The 16023-nt window shown below is 40.2% G+C and overlaps 1 long non-coding RNA gene across 1 annotated transcript in view; it reads left to right on the forward strand.

Annotated features, from left to right (window-relative positions):
• Nucleotides 1-462: 462 nt before the first annotated feature.
• LOC131456949 (uncharacterized) overlaps nucleotides 463-16023 on the forward strand; it is a 28693-nt gene continuing 13132 nt past the window's right edge. The window contains exons 1-2 of the long non-coding RNA XR_009239959.1: nucleotides 463-784; nucleotides 6949-7004. This is a non-coding gene — a long non-coding RNA (uncharacterized LOC131456949). The remainder of the gene's footprint in view (nucleotides 785-6948; nucleotides 7005-16023) is intronic.

Consider the following 16023-nt stretch of genomic DNA (forward strand, 5'->3'; position numbering starts at 1 on the left):
TTGCTCCTTGTTCACAAATATCTTCGAACAGAGAGAGACATTGATCTCAGAGGGGCTGCCTGACTAAATACAGCTCTAATAAAAGTACTTTTAGTCTATAAATGTTGAGACTATTATGTTAAACTGGAGTAAACAAGTTGGTCTTTTTTTTTACAGTTCAGGTAAGTACCCAAAAGCAAATAGTTCTTTAAAACCCGCGGAGGGGGCAATAGGAAAGGAGGGCGGTGAGGGGGCTTTTTAATAATCGTCTCAACAGCCCAGCCTGGTTTCTGGTGATATTTTAACGTGTGTTGTGTTTTTGTTTTTCCCTTTTTGTCGTATTTAGGTCGACATTAAGTAAGCGGGACGACAACACAGACTGCTGCTGCTGGTTGTATAACGGGGCTTCACCTCAGCTGAACCCGACGCATCTGGTTCATCGGCGGCGCAGGACTCGCAGCGGCGGCTCAGTCTGCTGCCTGTGTCCCCGTTGAACCGAGCTGGATGGCCGGCATGAGAGAGGCAGCGAGGGGCGGGGGGGCGGAGGAAGGACGACGACAACAACAACGACAACTACCTCATTTGTCCCGGCAGCTGCTCTCAGTAAATTATCCCGCGACACACATTCAACATGACGACGTGTTTCTGCCTCTCAGTCTATAACTATTGTCGCCTTTCGCTTTGTTTATTTTTTTTAATTATTTATTTTCCCTGTACACCCGAGTCCAGACGAGACACCGTGCAGGAAATACAAAGGAGCTGAAGTTGGACGAGCCTCGGAGGAACTTGAACTTGACATATACCGGTGCGTAGTCTTCAATTTATTTGTTTTTTTAAAGGTTTTCCACCTTGGTTAAGTGTGAGGGAAATGACAACGGGAGCATATTTAACCGTGTGCCTGCCGCGCTGTGTTTTTCCTCCAGTCTGAGTCATTGGGTAGTCACATCGTTATTATTGTCCTGGGGGGGGGGAAGTTTCCAGGCTGCTGATAACAATAGTTTTATAACATGTTTATCCACATATTTGACAACAAAGTCCACAAACACCCTCCAGTCCTTTTGTGTGTGTGAAATGAAGTGGTCAAATACAAGAGACGCGATCGCCCTCTCGCTTTCCCCTCTCACTGAGGCAATAATCTTTCTCTTTGTCCCCGCTGCCAGCAGAGATATAGGCAGCCGATGCTGATCGCTTCAATCCGGCATAAATGCAAACAGCAGCACTCTTCAAGTGAGTAATTTGTACAATTTCACTTAAAAACGTGCGTTTAATTAGAGGCGCTGCTTTCACCGTGTTCACCCTGAGATCACCAGTGTATGCGAACATATGGCAGAGCTGTGCGGTTTCCCCTCATGTGTCACTGTGGTTTCCCTCAGAGAAGTTTTTTGATGAAATTAATTCATTGAAACCCGAGAGGAGCTAAGTCAGCAGCAGTAGCTGAATGTATTTTTAATGGATAAAAGGCCTGTATGTGCCCTGGCTGCTGTTCAGGTGTGCAGTGAGTTGCTGTGAATCTCCTAAATATTACACAAAAAGAGGAAAATACATTTAAATCAATGGCAAGAATGTGCCTGCATTTATTTGACATTGTGTGTGTGTGTGTGTGGACAGACAGTCAGTTTCTTCAGGTGGGACAGGTTTTTTTTTTATACTTATTTTGTAGGTTCATACACGTCTCATTATGTAGCCTGAATATTTTCTTCCTGTGGCTATAGGTTATTGATAATTGATAAAATTGCAATTATTTCCTGTAAATAATCAGCTTGGCTCACCAGTGTGCTATATGCAAATAAATGAAGATGCAGCCGTGCGTTGAAAATGATAGAAACGTTATATAACTGAATTGCACTGAAAGAAAAAAAGAAATCTGTGAAAATGCGGGGTTTAAATTGTGCGTGTCAAGATATGCACATTTTATTGTGACGCCTGGTTCTGTGAGACATTCAGACACTCGTCTCCTTTTTTTATACAAAAACAAAATCCCATGTCCTGCTAAATGTCGATACAACAGTGGAGGAAAAATGAACTCACTCGGTCTTAGGTGAAGTTACAGAATGAATTTATTTCTTGAGCATGTACGCCGACATACAGACAAACACGTTTCGTCTCTCAGCCTTCGTCGGGGTGTTTTGTGTGAGATTTGGACGCCGTCTCTCTTTTGTCTACTTGTCCGAGATCATTCCACAGATATCACTGATGCTTCAGATGCCTTTTACCAACAACAGGACATCGACAGCATATGCTCGTCACAAGGCACACATCACACACTTTTATCAGTTTGTCTATAAGGTCGTCAGTCCTTTCAAATCCTCTCTGGTATCCTGCATGTATTTTGCTCTGTGTGTGTGTGTGTGTGCTGCATCTGCAGGTTGACTGGCTAAGTCAGACTGTTCATATCAGACTGTCAGTGGAAATTGCAACGCAGCAGTGTTTAGTGAGACAAGATCTGTGTTGGCTGACAGAAACATGGTGTTGTGCGATCACCACATTGTCTCTCCTGCCGCGTGGTTCGAAGTAGAAGCGCAACTCTCAAATGCTCGAGTATGCCGAGGGTCACAGTGACCTTGTGGCTGCAGGCGTTGGTTGCAAAACAAGCTCTTTTATGTGATGTATTATGACCCTGATATTTGATGTTTATGAAGCACAGTTGCTGTTATAAACAGGAAAATGCCATTGTGCTTTCTAGAAACACAGGTGGCCCTCGGACAATGGAGTCGGGGATCGTTTCTCCACTCAGTCAGTGGCACAGGAGAAAAGCACAAGGCTGCAGAGTGAAACTTGGAGATTAGAGTCATATTCATCCTGCCACCCTGTAGCTCAGAGCCCTGGTTGTGGGCCGTATCAGCAGTGGCCAATATAGAGGAGACATGTGCCTTTTGGATTTACCAAAAATTTCTCTTATTTGCTTTCCGAACAGTGTCGTCCTCCCACCCACTCCCTCTCCCACTCTCTCATATCTCACGCAATTGATTGAAACCCTAAACGGCAAGATCAGGCCAGGAGCAATCCAGCCTTTCTATGAATAGTTGATTGGATGTGATGGCGATGTGGTGTGTTGTTTCTTTAAGGGCATTTCAGGTCAGAGGATGGGAGGCGGTGGGGTGGGAGTGTTGGTGGGGGGGCGGTGTTTCAGCCGGAGCACATGGCTGATACTGCAGTGTGGTGTGTTGTGTCGTCTCGTTTCGCCAGTCATCTGGCGTTTTTGAGTATGTGCACGGTCTGCTTTGCTTTCTCATTGTGATGACTTTTCAATGGTGTTCTCAGGTACACGCCGTTTATTACACTGCGTGTGCCTGAGCCAGGTGGATGGTGTGTTAAGAGTAGGAGCATAACATTTCACTTTTTTAATATTAATAATGTGACAAGCCGCGAGTTGATAGTACAGAGTGTAGCGTGTGTGTGTGTGTATTTTGAAGTGAATCAAGGCTGTTGTGTGTGTCCATGTTTGTTGCTCTGGTTCATCTGTGCTGTTCACACCAAACACCTCATGTTTTAAATCTATGTGCATCTCAGTGCAGGGCATTTAAGTGCTTGACCTAATTTCTCTGGCAATGAAGAATCCACTAGTCAAGGCCTTCCTCTGTGTGTATTTGAGTGCGTATGTGTGTGTGTGTGTGTGTGCACGTTGCTCTGGGTGTTTCCTCCTTGCCTTTCTAACAGGAAGCTGATGTGGAGTTCAACTGAGGACAGGGAAAAGGCCTTTTCTTTCCACTGTGAATCATTTGAGAGCGAAAGAAAAAAAATGAAAAAAAAAAAAAGAGAAGGGAGGGAAAAAAAGAGACCAGGCCTCTGCATTGATTCAGCCCTCTGCAATCTGGTCTGCTTTTCTCTCTTTCTGTTTTTCCCTCCCTCTTCTCTTTGTTCACTATACGTTATTGCCTGTCTCAGCTTTTATCACACTTTTTTTGTTTTATTTTTTAGTTCGTCAGATGTCGGATAGACGGCAGTGTTCTGGAGGGAATCGGCGAGTTTACAGAGAGTTCACGAGTCCTGTGAGAATGTGGGGAGGTGGGGGAGAGGAAAGGAGAGACGAAAAGCAAATGAAGCAGGGCTCTGTGGGGAGCAGTGCAGGTTCTTCCGGTTAAGTTTTTTTTGTACCTACCGCAAAATGAAGCTGCCTACGTTCTAAAACACCTACACAAACAACTGGCTTTATTAAAGCCACTGATGAAGCTCTGAGCCACCGTCGTAGCTGTCATAATATGAAAAGAAGAAAAGCTAAAAGTGGCTACCATATCGAAAGCAGCTTGTACACATGATCTTTCAAGGAGACTGGAACTTCAGTTTTAGGTCACGGATGACAAATATGCTCTTAGCAACATTTAATATCAGATGATATTTGTTCCAAGACTCAAACATAGGCCAAAGCAAATGTTAGAAATGATGAAACTGCATGACCCAAACCCTTATTGTCGATAATCTTGTCTTTAAGGTTTGGTGAGCATATTGCAGTAAAAGGGGATTTTTTTTTGGAATTAAAAAAGACCAGATATTCTAAGTGAAACCACCTACTCACCCTCTTTCATGTGCTTGCAAAACCTTTTTACAGTTTGAGTTGTACAGTGCAGTGCAAAAGTCTCAGGGCGCCAGCAGCTCTCTTGTCTTTATGTCTGTCTGGATTGGAATGATGTGACTGAAAGTTGGTCTTATATATTAGCAAACTGTCAATAAGTTTAACTCATACCAAACATGTGTGTGTGTGTAATTCTCAAACATGTCTTCCTTTTTCCAAGCAGATATTTATCTGCATGAAAAAGTAGGACTAACACAGGTTTTACCCACAATATTAATTAGGGTTCCACTCCAGTTTTAGGGTGTAAGTGTAAGGGTATAGGTCACACTGAATACTTGATAGTAAAAGCTGTTAATATTCTTATTTCTTTTGAAAATGTTGTTATTTTAAACTGCACAACTTTCCCGTATTTTCTGGATGTGTTCCAATAAAGTGATTGAGAAATAATTAAACCGTACGGTCATTATAGCATTGATAAAACGACAAATTCAATGGCCTAAGATTTTGCACAGGACTATGTGTCTGCGAGACTGAGCTGGAACATAGTAGGACATAATGCTGTTGCCGCAGTATGACAGAAATATTTATGAATACACACTTAGCATCGAACTGTGGAGATGCAGTGCTGAGCTGTCCATGGAGTAATGCAGTGTGGCCTTTTCATTTCCTTCGTTTGTTGTGCACGCACAGAGCTTTGTATCAGTTCAGGAGAGGAGGCGATTTGCTCTCAGAACACATCCGTTCAAGCATCGGCCGTACCCGCGTTTCCTCGCACAAAGCTGTGGCTGATTTTGTGCTTTGACCTTCATAAAGGGCAGCAAGTGAATCAATAAAGGGTTTTATTATTTGCCTTTCTTTTACGGGTGTTCCAATCTGACATTTTCATTGACACTGATACCTGTGCTTGAGTATCAATGTTTGGTTAATAGGCTGAATGCCTCGCTATGTGGAAGACTGGGCTCATCCTTTTATATGTAAAGCTGGTAACACTTTATTAGGGAACACATATTCACCATTAACTACGTGCTTACTAACATATATAAGTAGCATACTAGGCCTTTATTAGTAATTATTAAGCATGTATTAACACCTTATTCTACCTCTATTATGACATGAATTAAAATTTTCCCTAAATAAGGTGTTAATATGTGCTTAATATTTACTAATAAAGGGCGAGTATGCTACTTATATGCATGTTAGTAAGCACCTAGTTGATGGTGAATATGTGTTCCCTAATATAAAGTGTTACTGTCAAGCTTAACTTGATGTTAAAATGATGTTCTTACTATGTTAAATGTAACAAATAAATACACACTGTATACAATTCAATGAAATTTAACTTTATTTCAGCAACAAAAAGTGCAAACTTACAATTTTGATAATCGATTATTCCGTTTGAAGCTCTTTTCATGATTAAAACAAGATTTCTGATTGTTTCAGCTTATTAAATGTGAATATTTTCTTCATGTCTTTGGTCCATATAACAAAGAAATCATTAAAAGTGAATCATTTTGGTTTGTGGACAAAACAAGACATTCCAGATTGATCATATCCAGCTTTGACAAACACTGATGAACATTTTCTGACATTTTATGGACCAAACGATTACTCAATTAATAAAGAAGATAATAAACAGATTCATCGATTATGAAAATAATCGTTAGTTGCAGCTGTACTTACAGTTAAGTCACAAAATAGTTTCTAATTGTTAAATCACAGGTCACATAAGTAGAGGAAACTAGAAAGTAAAAAGTAACCAGAATATATTTTTTTATACATGTAGCGCATAATTCCATGTTAGCTTTTTCTGCTCAAAGATCATATGTCAGCCTTTACATAACTTGTATTTGTCGGCTTATCATAACAACAGTTTAAACAGTGGCTCACAACGTTGTCTGTGATACTAAATGTGTTTTAAATTCGGAATATAAACTATTACTGGAACTTTGTCTTTTTCTAAAACATACAGGTCAAATGCACCTAAAATGATTTACAGCATAGATCAACCTTAAAGATAGACACTAATACCCAAACCAGGCATGTGAGCCACTATCAATGATCAGCATGATCTGCATTTTATTGATGTCAAAGACAAATGGTTTAAGATGCTTTTATAGATGTGATTACGGAGTGCACCGCGTGCCACTGCATTTAATATAGGATTATAATTCAGGCACAGGGTTGGTTTGGTTTTTAAAGAAGATCTAATAAACTGAAGTTGGTCCACTGCCCAGTACCACTGACATGTAACGGCACAAATGTTCTACTAAGAATGTCTTGTGCTCGGTCTGTACTGGAACAGTGTATTAGGACAACCTGCACCAGAAACGTGCACCACACGTCCTCATCAATCACAGCTCTCGATCATTTTTCCCCCCAGTGGAACTGCGACTCTCTCACTTTTTGATTTGTGATTTTAATTATTATTTTTTTTTTCTGTGTCTCGTGTTTTGGTGCAGGTCTGCAGAGGACGAAAGACGACGCGGAGCTGTGACGCCAACATGCTGCAAACCAGGTGAGTATATGGGAGCTCCAATGCAAACAAATGTCGGCTAAAACAAAAAGAATATGTTTCGTTTGGTCACTACTGTTACTTACAAAGACATTTCAGAATAGCTTAAAGGATATAAAAGTTATGGCTGTCAGGTTTCCTGTGCCTCTAAAATGTTGCAAAATGCTGATTTGTGACCGAAAACGCATTTATTTAAACCCTTTTGCTTTTGCGTTTTTTTTCTGCAAGACATTTCTTACAAAAACAATTAAAAAAATGATCAAAAAGCGACTAACCGGGTTATAAAAAATTAGAAGAAAACCTAATGTCCAATCTGGGTATCGTTCCCCATCTCTTGTGAAAATGTAAGTGCACGCACGACAGAAGACAATTAATGCGCAAATTCACTGTCTCTGGCTAATGTTTCATGTCCAGAGTGTTTTTAATAGACAGTAATTAGCAGAATTAGACTTGAGTGATGAACACAGTTTGTCCAACAACACCATCAGCACTTTGACTGTCCTTATGCAGGAAAGAAAATTCCTGGCTCCCTTTTTGGAGCATTATAAGTTTGAGGTAAAGATATAAATGTAAAATAAGAGATTGTTTCAAGTTATTTACATAATTAAGCAAGTCGCCTTTTGTTTGAACCCACCCGTTCTTGGATGGCTGCTCTCAGTTTCAGACAGCTCACCTCTGGTCTCTCTGAAAGTGAGATCTTCGAAGTTGTTTTACATATCTCGATGTAAATACCTGGACATGAAAAGCTGAAAATCTGATCTCTTGTCAAAACTGTATGTAAAGGAATAAGAGTTTGGGAAAAAGTAACTTGTGGCATGATAATTACTGGGCTTTTCTTTTGTGTGATGATTATCTCAACAGCCTGAGGCTTCTTATAAGTAAGACAGAACTTTTTACTCATAAAGGGCAGCTTAGTTTATTCTATAGGCTTAACAATGCTACACAATAGTCACAAGAGGGATTCATGACACATGTTTGCGGAGGACAGTGTGATGTTTATCTTTATAGGCTTTCCAGATGACAAAATGAAACACTAACTTGGATACAGTATCCATCTGTAACCTAGTTGCAGGTATTTTATCATGTTTGTTTTTACTTGCACAGACTACCAGATGGGTGGAGTTTCACTGGTGCAGTCGTGTAAGATCAATATTAGGCTCAAAAAAGTTCACTGAGTTCACACAGGCAGCTCAAAACCTGATGTTCCTCTTACGTGATCATAAGAAAGAAAACGCCCCTCCCTCTCCTCCTCACATGTGACACTCGCTCACAAAACAGTTGTTTGTATTTCGATCCTCGCTGAAACCACAGCGTTTAACTCTTGTATGTTAGTGGCATATTGCTTTTCAACGAAGTAGGTTTGGAAACATTAGGAGCTTCACTTGAAAATAATGAACTAAAGTTCTGTGTGTTATATTTACAGTATGTCGTTTTTACCTTGTTGTTAATAGTTGTTGACCCCCCCAGTGCTCTTCTGTCTCTTCATCAGATTAAGTTTAAACACTTTAACCAGCTTTGCTTCAGTTAAAGTATGGATTAAAACATATATAGTAGATGAAGTTATCTGTAGCTGTTTTATTCTTTTGCATTACACACACTTTGTATTTAATATTCAAAGAAACTTGTCAAAGTAAGTAAACGGAGTATAATTTGTGGGAGGGAAACATGAATTAGACATTAAACCATCTTCTAATCATTGTCTAAGACAGTTGCAGTGTCTGTGTGGTTCGGCTTAAGACGCTGCGTCTGCTCACAAAACAAGCTGTAGCTGTAGATGCTGTTTATCTAAAGAAGAAAGAGTGAGAAAGTAGAGTGAGCCAGAAGTTTTATAAAGAGATGGAATAGATGGTTCTGAACAATCTTTGATGAAATGCCGTCGCAGAAAAGTCCTTCATTGAATGTTTTAGAGATGTACACAGAGGCATAATTAAGTAAGTGTTGAATTCTCCCGATTGTCTTTTTCATTCTCCTTTACATCATGTTTTCCATAGAGTTTGAGGAAAGGTGGTTAGGAAAGGAAATGGGATGTCATTTCGTTGGCTATTTGACCGCAGCCTGGTTGTCACCTCTGTGTCTCTCTCGGTGTTTCTTTCCCCCTTTCACTTCCTCTGCCCTTCTCTCTGCCGAGACTTAGCTCATGTGTGACCTCTGCAGGTGTCGAGTCACACTCGGCAGTCAGTGAAAGAGTAGCCTGACATGTTCTCTAGCCCAATAGATTAATGTTCTGTTTTATATAAATATTGAACGACCTACACTGCGAGTTTGTCCTCCCGACTTCAGTTTCTTAAATATCAAGCAGGGACTTTGTCACTTTAGACCGCAGCTATTATGAAGCTATTATTGGAATGAGTCAAATAAATCATACAGATATTTACAAATCTGCAATAATAAATCACATTTTCTTCATATTCATTGTATTTACTTTAGCCTATAGATTCACAGTGCACTACTATTGGGAACAGCCCTTGATTTGGCAAAAACCAGTTGAGTGAAGGTGTTATCCAGATGTGCTGCTCCTCAGGCATCTGATCATCTCTGATTGGAGAGACAGGATGAAACAAGACGGCACTCCATGACATCCAACAACCTACTGTTCTTTCTACTTATTTTTAGTCTACTGCCGCACCACTCCGACCAAACCAGCTAAACTAGAGGCTACTGCTTTCATTTGTACCATCTATGTCTGTGTTTACATGCAGAAGAATTTTGTTTTTGTAACCCAGTTCACCAAATTGTGGGCTAACTCATTTGTTTCTCCTATCTCCGTTTGAATTGTTCATTCTCTGACTATGGGGAAACCTCAACTCGGCTGTCTGGCTGTCTCCAATTTCTGTGGCATATAAACACCTTAGCCACATTTAATCAACCTTACTCAAACATGCTCCTGCAGTATGGTTAAATACCTCACCAATAAATTCACCATTATTGTATTAGGATGAATCAAAAGGAAGGGTAGCCTTTCATAAAATATCATTTTATATATTATAGGGCTGAACAATTAATCGTTTTCACATCTAACACAGGAATTTATTAAACGCAAAGCCTTTAATTGGGGATATGCAGCACATCTGACACAGGGATTATATTTAACAGGTAATTATTTCAGTAATGGATAATTATTAAGTTCTCATCCTTGCTTTTGAACATACAGCGTTTAACATTGTGATGGTATCTCGTGCTAATTCACTGTTATATTAATAATAGTTAAACCCATGTATCACAAATCAAATTGGAAACACAATGTATGTACCGTAAGTATAATTGCTATCAGATATTTTCCCCAAGGCATTCAGCCCTTTTTTAATAATGTATTTCTCCGTCTCTTTTCGCACCCTCTATCATTTTTATTCTATACTCCGGGCCAGAAGTGTCCTTGCACAAGCCTAGGTGGGTTAAGCAGAGTCAAATTATCAAGCATGACTGGAACAGTTTGTGCATCCACTCACACATTATTACATTCAAGACAATTAACGGGTTAAGTTCAGTGCAGTGTAAAAGTTAAAGTCATTTAGCCCGAGCAGAATTACAGCAAAAGGTGTGAGGTAACTTCCTTGTGTGCTAGTGTCTGTGCTCATGCAGTAGAGAAGTAGTAACAACAACTAAAATGAACTGTGTAATGGCTAAGAGAAGAATCTGTCTTTGGCTCTCTCAGACTGGGGGCTGCGCTGCCTCCACACAGAGCACTCGGCCACTGCTGCATTGTGGCCCGGGGCCTCATTTGAATGGGCCTTTAGTATTTTGTGTGAACAAGTCAGCGCCATTTGCATTTGTTCCAGTCACAAAGGTTTAACAGGTCAATAGGGACTCCCTGGCAGAAAACTAACACACTAGGGTACCTTCCTCCCCCCCCCTCCCTCTCTCATGTCTCCTCCATCGCTGTGGTTGTCAGGCTCCCAGCTGGCTTGTCCTGGTAGTATATAACTCAAGCATGTGGTGTTTACAGTATTCGTGTGTACACATGCGTGTGCGTTGTAGGACGTGAGCGGCGACAGCAGGGAGTCAGGGTCAGAAAATGGGGGCTAATATTCTCTATTCTGTTCTGACAAATGTCTCCTTAATGTGCAACTTATTGCAGGAGCGTGTTTAAGTAAAAGAGAGGGATTTTTGTGTGCGTGTTATCGAAACAGATAACACAGACGAAACATTTGAGTCTGTAGGTTTGCAGTTTCATTTCCTGATCCTGTTAAGTTATTTTAAGTGAAACAATCTTAAATAAAGTTTGTAGAACCACATGAGAGGATATGTGGCAGCTCATCGCAGCTTTGACAACAAGTGCGGAAACCTCACAATTGTGCCAATGATAATCACATGAAAGTCACACTTAGTTTGAAGGCCTTTTTAGTTAGGTACTTTTCGTCCCTGGGAACTTGACACATTGTCGTCAACAAACAAATGTCTCTGCAGCTTTGGTAGCATATCAATGGAAACTAGCGGAGGCTCTTGACTGAAGTAGTTCAAACTAGTTTAGGGCTAGCAGCCCTAAACTAGCCAACAAGGAGTGTTTCAAAACAGTGACTACAAACAATAGAAATTTCTTCGATAAAGCAGACACTGCTTTGATTTTATTTCAATGATATTATTCGAAATAACGTCTTTCAAATGGTGAATATGAATTATTTTCATACATTCAAGTAAATTATCTTGGTAAATTGTGAAACCATTATGCCCACTGTCGATCCTTACACAAGTTTAGTCTATCCTTGTAAGGCCATTTGAGTAGAATAGAGAATGAAAGATTTATGATCATTTTTCGAAGGACAGTGGTATTAACTTTTCGTGCTCCTAACTTCTGAGTGCCGCCTCTGTCACTCAGAAAGCTCACTTGTGACTTTCAATAGCTAAAAGTACTTTTGCATCGATGAAAGAAATTGAACACAGTGATATTTTTAAACTGTTGCTCCACTGCCATGTATCGTCATGCCCACAGTGCTCGCCCTGCTTTTAAAATGTCAAAGGCTACCTCCTCCTAACGGGCAGGTGTGCTGCTGAAGGGTCCTCAGGTTGGATAGTGAAACTCCCACCTGCTCTCTCACTCTGCGTAAGTGGATCCACCTGAGTGAGTATGCTGTGAAGCTCATTTACAATGTAGTTCTATGGAAAAGTAATAACCTTCAAAAAACACCATGACCACAGTAACATTCTCTTCGAGACGTCACGTGTATCATATGTATAATAATATGAAGTTTAATGCTCCATTCAAATCTTTGTTATATAGTAACCACAGCTTGAAATGTTTTTGAAATGTGCGATTGATCATGTAAAGTCTGAGAAAGACATGAGCTTTATAAATATTGTTTATGTCTCACTGTCGACAGCATGCTATTGTTTGATATTCTTTAGATGTGTATCCACTGGTTCTCGAAACCTCAAGTCTATTCTGTCACTGATGTGAAAGCTCACTTCGAGTTGATAGAGATTTTGTAAAATATTAACATGCTAATAAACGGCACCAAAAAGTCTGGATATACAAGCTGTATCCCCATGTGCAGAAGTTCAAACACTAAATGTATACAAAGAAAGGAGACAACATCAACTGTATATCAAGAGATAACATTTTAAAAGATCAGGAGATTTTTAAAGCTCGTTCCAGGCGTTGGCGAGTTTAAGCACCGCGTATACTAACGTAGTGACAGAAAATACAGAGACACACAGACACAGTGTATGTATGCACAGCTATTCACATGATTAAAACATACACAGTTTGTATTTATATTGGCACATTAAAAAAAAAATGTCTCCAGACATATTTGACAGACAGCAGTGGAGGGACAAATCAAAATTTTCTGGCCGACCTGTGTGGGAGCCATGTTTTCAGTCGCTCCGCTCGTGCTGATGTGAGCCAGCCGGGGCCACAGCGCCACACTCTGCTGTTCTGCAGTTTGTTGCAATTGTTTTGCACTGGGCTGTGTGACCCCACTGTCTGGACCTCTGTCCCATTTATCTTTTAAAAACTTAGCAGGCCCAAAGAAAGGCAAAATGTGAGCTCAGCATCAGGTGCTACAAGCTGCTAGTTAGGCCTGCAGCCAGGCCCAGAGAGGCAGACCTGGCAGCTCCGAGGCTGCGACATGTGAAACACTGCACACAAAGGAGCTCGCTCCATCTGTATGCACCCAACATAGGCAGGCTTTTGTTGCAGCCGACAGGCACATGACTGCTAGCATCTTAACCCCTGAGAGCCAGCGTCTCCTCTCCCCTCTCGCTGCACTGCATGCTGCATCAGACACCACAGAGCGTTAATACTTGTAGGAGGAGGGCCAGTTGTTCAAAGTAATTTATGTGTTTGATGTTTGTGTGAACAAAAAAAAACTCCCCGAGAAAATATATTTAGAAAAGAAACACAGTATAATATAAATATGACAGTTAAATGTTTGTATTATGTTTAATTTCTCCAAAGAAATGATTTGTTGTCCGTTGTTAAGGAAAATGAATGCCTGTTTTAGTTCTTAAAATGATGTGGTGTTCATATTGAGGTCAGCCTTTATTAGGAAAAGTACTCGGTGTATTCATGTAGAATATATTTAATAAATATGCAGGCAAATATTTTCTCTATGGCCATATTTACAAAACAATAATCACGCAGGTCACATTTCGGCTTTGTGTTCTTCGTCAAATTTGCTTATATGTCTGTACATTTAGCGTGAAGTTTATAGGGTCAGTTCAGAAATGAGACTGCCGCCTCCCTCTGGGAGACCTCTCTATAAAATCCAATTAAAGATAAATCACGAGCATCAGGCCTTGATGGCTGCAGCAGTTAGGAGATGCTCCGACCCATTATCACTCCTCAGTTTTTAATTTTAGTGTGCTACATAGGTGTCCTTGAGTAGATCATTAAGTCACACATCAAGCCCCCACTCAGTCTGGGACATGTTTTTCCCATTAAACCACAGTGATGCAGCAATTAAAAATAAATATATATATATACATATATTGAAATGGACTCCTATATAAATAAACCTTACAGGCAAATGTCAGAAAAATAGTTAATATTGCTTTTATAAAGTAGCACGTTAACCAGAACAACTACAGACGTGTGTGTGTGTGTGTGTGTGTGTAGCTGGAAGCTTGTGTGTGTGCATACTTGTGCTAGATATGAAAATAAGACAAACACTGTTTTGTTCTGAGCCGTCCTGCGTTCCCTCAGTCATCTAAACTGGACACGTGTGACTGAAACAAACATGCCGTCACTCAGTCAGAGGAGTGGCTGATTTATGGGAAATGAGAAGAGAAACGAGGGGGAAATCACAGGCACAGGAGGAAGGACAGAGATGTTGCAGTTAAAATTATTTAAAAGAAAATATATATTTAAAAAAAACAAAAGAAAATAAAAAATACATGTCTTATCCCGCCCCCCCGCACCCTCTCTCTGCACCACCACTACAGGAATGGCTCCTAACTGGGCTGAGCTAGGTAAGACTGGACCATCCAGCCTGCAGTGCTGCTGTGACGTGGCGTTAAATAGAACCAACAGCAGGTCCGAAACCCTTTAAGAGGTGGTTCCACTCCCTGAGAGAGCCAGAGACCTGTGTGTTTGCTGGCTGTTTGATAAGAGCCTAAAAGTAATCATTTATTAATGAGAGATGGACCGAAATATGAGCAGTAAGTAGATGGGAACCTGGGTAGCTGTATGTGTGTGTGTGTGTGTTTGAAATGGGAGGGGGAAGCAGGAGGGTAAGTTTAAAAAAAAAAAAAAAAAAAGCTTCTAAAAATATATGTTTAATTTATTTTATGCATGTCTGCAGTTTGTAATTTACTTTTTTTCTGCATTTAGAGCACTTGACTTCACATTCAGGGCATTTTCTTCCTCCTTTGTGTCCTCTTGCACTATAGAAGATATTGATGCCTTATATTTAAAATCTATTAAATGCACGCTCAAAGAACACCAAGGCAGCACAGATTGCAGACATATTTGTGTTATCAATTGAGGTTTTCTTTACATGTGTTCTAACAAATTAGTGAGCAATGGGTGTTTTGGTGATTTTGTCCTTGTCCCCCCCCCCCCCCGCCTGATAAACATTTCTGTCATTTCTGTGACTTTAATATCCCCAAGATGGGAACTCTGAGCTAAATGAGAATCCACATTTTCCAATAAATGTGACAAAAGTGACCTTGTCGGGGAGTTTCATGGTTAACTGAAATTATGACAAGGATTCTCCCAAAGCTCTGTCTGTACGGGAACGAGAAACAGTTTGCAAAGTAAAAAAAGAAGAAAAAAAAAAGGGGACAAATTGCAAGGCTATCATAGCACTGTGAGTGTGGGATTTATTGTCTGTTTGGGTGCTTTAAAAGCAGGTTAGGACACATATGTCGCGAGTTCTGGTCCATGTCATTTCTCCTCTGCCTCTAACCTTTGCTCTGCTGCCGAATGGGCTTCCTCCTCACAGAGACATTCGGTTTTGAGAGGTGAGTGGCTTAATAATTACCAAAGAAATGCATCAGAAGCAGCATGCTTACTCAGTGTCCTTGATAAATGAGGGGCTTGTATTCAGAAAACACCTGCGAAAGTTATTTTGATCTCGCAGACCTTCGAGATCGAATAAATGTATTTAGATTTTCCCCCTCTGCTGCTATTCATGCTTGTGCATATTTACTAAATCGTTTTTTGAAGAGCAGAGGAATTCTATATATGCACTCGTTTATATTTACGCCTTTCTATTTTGAATATGAATTAATGAAAAGCATTTCTTGTTGTCGGCTTCAAGCAATATGCAGTAATGACAGTCGGATTTGAAAAGGAGGATTTTATATTATAGTTTTAATAGTTTTACACACACACACACACACACACACACACTCTGACCAAAAAGTCTGAAACATGTAGTCACTTATTTTCTTGGCATGTGGCAACAGATTTTTAGTAATTACCATTTTTTAAAAGGCTTTAAATTCATTTTACAAGAGCATGAAGTGACAGCCTGGATAGCAGCCTTCTCTATATTTCTTTTCCGGCATAAGTAAAAAAAAAAAGAAGAAGAAATTCCCTTTGTTAATCTGAAACTGAGGCTATCGTAGCTGATAGAATTTC

This window comes from Solea solea, chromosome 3, assembly GCF_958295425.1.
Source record: "Solea solea chromosome 3, fSolSol10.1, whole genome shotgun sequence".
NCBI classification, from domain to species: domain Eukaryota; kingdom Metazoa; phylum Chordata; class Actinopteri; order Pleuronectiformes; family Soleidae; genus Solea; species Solea solea.